We start from the raw sequence: 5,702 nt of genomic DNA on the forward strand, positions 1-5,702 counted from the left end.
GTTTTAATGTCTACTCTCAAAGATTAATGCAAATATGACAATCAGTTTGTGAGAGTGTATGTGAAAAGATCTGTGTCAAAATAACAGTATCAATCAGAATGCAGCAACAAAGATCTCAAACACACTTCAAATATCCTCAACAAATATTTTTCTCAAAATAAATCACAAGAGATATTTGAAATTGATTTGTAAAATAGTATTTATCTTCAAGCACACTTCAAATACCTTCAACAAATATTTTTCTCAGAATAAACCAAACAAGATATTTGAAATCGGTTTGTAAAATAGTATTTCACAAACAAAACGCAATATGAACTCTTGAGTATTGTAATGAATATGCAAAACTCAGAAATTCTAAGAAATTTTCCTACAAAAAACTTATTTACAAAGCCCCCCTAGAAAAACTAGAAGCTTACTCTCAAAGAAAAATTAATCTCAATCAAAATGAGTAAGTGAGAGTTTAAGCTTTGTGAGATGAACACAAGAGCACTCTTACTAAGTGGTATTTGCAATATGGAAGAGTAAGAATGAGAGTATGAAACTTGAGTATGAAAAATATGCTATTTGAAATTCAGAAGATATTTGCTAGTTATGTTTGCTAATCTCACACTAATTTTTGCAAATGAAGGGGTATATATAGAATTCCCCAAAATTATAACCGTTTGGGACATATATGTCATTTTTGCAAAAGTTTAAGTGAGGTTAATTATATTTAACAATGTTTTAACCTCGGTAAATTCAAAGCAACCCGAGAGGGTCGGTTGATCATTTTCTTGGTTCGGTCGACAGGGTTGCCAGGTTCGGTCGCCTAGGACAATTTTGAACTGAAAAGATGATCGACTAATTAAAGGAAATTCTGAACCCTCTGAGGTTCGGTCGACCGAACTTAGTTTGATTGACTGAACTTCATCTACTTTGGTCGACCAAGTCATTTTGAACTTGGTGGTTCGGTCAATTAGGGTGTTGGGACTTCCCCTGAGGTGGTTCGGTCGACCAGAGCGTTGCAGCTCATTTCTGGTTAGTTGACCGAAGAGTCAACTTGTTGACCTCAGGGAGGTTCAATCGACCAAAGATCTACGCATGTTCTGGTTTGGTTGACCAAGTGGTCAACAGTCAACCCTAGTGAGGTTCGGTCGACCGAAAGTGTTCTGTATGTTTTGGTTCGGTCGACCGAATATACAAAAACTATGCATTTAAGTTTTGATTTCTATATAAAGTCACCCCTTCTCACATAATTCTCATTTCTAAGTTATAGGGGACTTTTCATGTGATATTTTGGGGTCCTAAAGTCAATCAATGGTCTTTGAGAGATAACTCCAAAAATCTTGCGCCGGTCGACCGAAGGCTGCCCTAAGGTCATTCATATCCTTATGGTCATTTGAGCTTATCAGTCCCATCATGCATGCAATGTATTAATTATTACAGACCATTTCTTATTTACTATTACAGACCTGAATAGAGCAATAATTTAAATTACAACAAAGGAAAAGCTTCAAGGTCTTTACACTTTGAGTCCTCATATGCCATCAATTGATCAACTAATATAGAACTGCACACAAACTTGATAACCATCAATTACCAGTATTTGTCATTATCAAAATCGGGGTTTGACCTATAAGGTCAACAAAATTTGCTATTGGGAATTGAGTTGTGGCCACAACTGATGCCAACCATTTATTTGCATTTTGATAGTGAAGCAAGTATGCCTAAAGCATTTAATAAAACCTATAATAGAAAATCTAGACATACTAGTTTGAGACATGAACATATTAGACAACTAATCTCGGAAGGTATAATTAACATTGTATATATATATATATATATATGATAGGTCAAGTAATAATTTGGCAGATCCATTCACTAGTAAAGGCCTCTAAAGGGATTTGATAAAAATCACAATAATTGGAATGAGTTGAAACCCTTTTAAAATCACAAGTAACAAGAACCCAAACTTTTATTGTTTATATTACTTGTTAAATGGTTTAATAGGTAACAAGAAGTTATTGACATGCCACTATGAATTGTAATGTTAATAAGAGAACAAGTGATTTTCTCTTCATGAAATTCATAATTATAATGTGTCTACAATAATGAGTTCATAATGAAAATTTCATCTTTCTAAACATGAGAAGTGGTGCCGCTTCTAGCAAAAAATTGGGTCGATTTTTATAAATGTTCATGAAATGCCGGTGGTAGCACAAGACTATGATAGAGTTAAAATATTGTTCATTGAACTTCTCACAAAAGCATGGCAAATTATAAAGAAATCTTGGTTTAAACTTAAGACACCATTGATTTCATTAGAATTTTAAAATATTTACAATAACATAAAAGTTTAAGTCGGAAGATACCAACTTGTAAGCATGACTCAATAACTACTTTATTTAATATTTATATTACAATCTAAGTGGAGGATTATTGGATAAATTGGAATAAAAAGGGAGATAAATATTACATTGTAAGTGGGGGATTGTTGGAGTTTTCAAGTTTTAGATGGTAATATAAGATTGTCCCTGTAATGACCCGCTTAATTTTCACACATTTTTTTTCCATAATATAATAAAACCAATATCACAAAACTCAGCAGATCATACTTCACCTGGACCTGTGGGTACCAGGGATATAACAGTAACACAATGCGGAAGCCTAAGTAGCAGTAAACATAAAATCATAATATCATAATCACAAGATCATCCATCTCATTACCAGAGTTACTACATCCACTGTATTTAAGTATATACACAATACACAACCCAAAAGATGCCCTAGGATCAGTTCTCAAAAGTCCATCCGACCCTATCAAAGTACTTACCCCTTTAGGAAGGGCAGATCGACAATAACTACCTCAGCGGAGCTTTATCCGCTCTTCTATCTGGGGCTCTTGAAATGTTTATGAAATTGTGGGGTGAGACACCTCTCAGTAAGGGAAATAAACTAATATTAGTGTGTGACAACATGAGTATTTTCGTGTTCTATATATATATAATCATATATAAACATATCAGTATAACTGTCTGTATCATATCTGGGAAACATATAGTCTCATATCATGGCAGAACATACATGATTTTCATAAACATAATTCATCTCATATAATAATAATAATACAAAAACAATCTTGGTAGGTTAATTGATTGTTGTCATATGTTACCCCCATATGACTAGGTTGTGTGGCTCGAAGGTGGGACCTGACAATGGTTGGTTGACCACTGCCAAGTCAAAAGTATAGTCTGTAAGTTCGATGGGTCTGCTAGACCTAGTCCGTACACTAGGGGCACTCACACTTCTTAAAACCACATCAATCATCTAACCTCACGCCACTCCATACAACAACGTTAACACAAATATCATGATGAATCATGAACACATAGCATCGATACCGTGCAAGTGCTAGCCTAGACCAAGCCAATCAGGTTTTGATACCATATAGCATATAATCAAACTGTGATACATGGATATTTCATACTAATATTTGCCAAGTTAATCATCACATCATTTTGCATATTTATATATATCATGAAAACCATCGGCCCGTACGCTGACATTTCATATTTTACTATAGTTCGGCCCGTATGCCGGCACATTATATCCATTGCTCGGCTCGTACGCCGACACATCATATCTATAGCTCGACCTGTACGTTAGAAAATCATATCCATAGCACGGCCCGTACGCCGGCAAATCATATCCATAGCACGGCGTGTATGCTGGCAAATCATATACATAGCACGGCCTATACACCTGCAAATCATATCCATAGCACAACCCATATGACGGCAAATCATATAAAATTCTCGGCCTGTACGCCTTTTTTTTTTTTTCATTATAAATATCCATATCTTTATCATATTTTTAGAAAATAGTATTTCATTATAAATTCTACTCATGCCACACGAAATAGGTTTCATACATATTTAAACATACCATCTTTTACAGCAGTATTTCTCAAACATAAACATATATAAATATATTTATTTTCCTAAAATCAGATGCTGTAATAACGTACATACATTTTCATAAAATAACTAACTTAGTTTATCCCTTACCTGAGTTCTGAAAAGCCCCTAAAATAAACAGTCTCATACCCGCAAGGTTCCCTATTCAACACCCTGAAAATGATATTTTCCAGAACTAAACTTCAATATTTCTACGCGTACTACGCTTTTTACAACTGTAAAGAAGTCAAATTTTGAGTAGAAAATCTTATCCTGAATTTGGGATGAATTCCGAACTCGACCCACTGACGATCCACTCCAGCAGATATGGAGAGAACTTCTCTAGGAGTGTCATGGTGGCTTTAGATCGTCGAACCGACAAAAGATCAGCCCGAAATCTTAGAGAGAAGTGAGAGGAACCGAAGGAGGAGAGAGAGAAAGTTTTTGCAGCCAAATTAAGCTGAAAAATCGCGTTTAACACTATTTATACACTGGACTTTGTCGACAAGTCACGTCACCTCGTTGACGAGGTCATAAAGACAACTTGTTGACGAACTCTCTCCTCGTCGACGAAATTCAGAATCACCCAAAACCTCTTTTGGCATTTTCTCATCGACGAATCACATCCTCATCGACAAGCCCAATATGCAACGTCGTCGACGAACTTTGCCCCTTTTAATTTCCTTTTCTCCCTTCCTTTTATTATTATTTAAATATTATAATTCCTATGGATCACTACAGTCCCAAACATTGAAAGTCTGAAAATAGTGAAAATAAGTTTATAAAGTATTTTCTATTTCATTTGTTCAAACATATGGCACACGTGATCATAAGTAGTTTTTTCTTGGTTTATTTTTTTTATAAAAAAAAATACATTAAATAATACCCTACTTAGGAAAATAATTCCCAGAATGACTGTGACGTAATCTCGCTGGACCAAACAGCGAAATTTACTATGCACTACTAATGCTGCTTTGGATGTGTGGCAAATCTCGCTCATTCATCCAGTGAGATTTGCTTAGGAATACTAATTGCGCATCCATCCGGCATTGGATGTGTGACAAATCTCACTGGTACATCCAGCGAGATTTGCTTCATCCTTTACACAATCCTTTCTCCTTCCATTTTGTGCGTGAACAGAGAGAAGGTCCTATGGCTTCACAGATGTTGCAGAGAGACGGAGAGGGGCAGGTGACCGTTGCTGAGGCAGAGGATAGCAGAGATCGGACATGTTGCAGGTGACCGTTGCTCGTCAGGAGGCTGCTAACATAAAAAAGATTTTTGAAAATAACATACTTTGAATTATTAATAATAAAAAAAAATGAATACATAGTAAATTTCGCTGTTTGGTCTAATGAGATTTGTTTAAATTTTACTGGATCAAAATTATATCAGAGTTGGGAATTATTTTCTTTAAAATCTCGTTGAATTAAACAGGGAGATTACATTAGAGTTATTTTGAAAATTATTTTCTTAAATAGATTATTATTTAATATATATTTTTTAAATAAAGATAAATGGGGAAAAAACTCTGATCATAAATGTCCAAAAAGGAATCAAAACAACGGAATCAAAATGACGCATGTACTTTTGCATCCATCGAACACTGTCCATGAGACGGACAAAAAAGACGGCCCTCGATCGCCACCTGACCCCAAAAGCAAACCCATGATCTTTAAATGCGACAATGTCTGTCGCTCGTGCTTTATGGGACTTCATTTTGGATTTCTTACACCCATTAAAGAGCCGATGAAGTTGTTATCCGTC

Source organism: Malania oleifera, chromosome 1 (assembly GCF_029873635.1).
Source record: "Malania oleifera isolate guangnan ecotype guangnan chromosome 1, ASM2987363v1, whole genome shotgun sequence".
Taxonomy (NCBI): Eukaryota; Viridiplantae; Streptophyta; class Magnoliopsida; order Santalales; family Ximeniaceae; genus Malania; species Malania oleifera.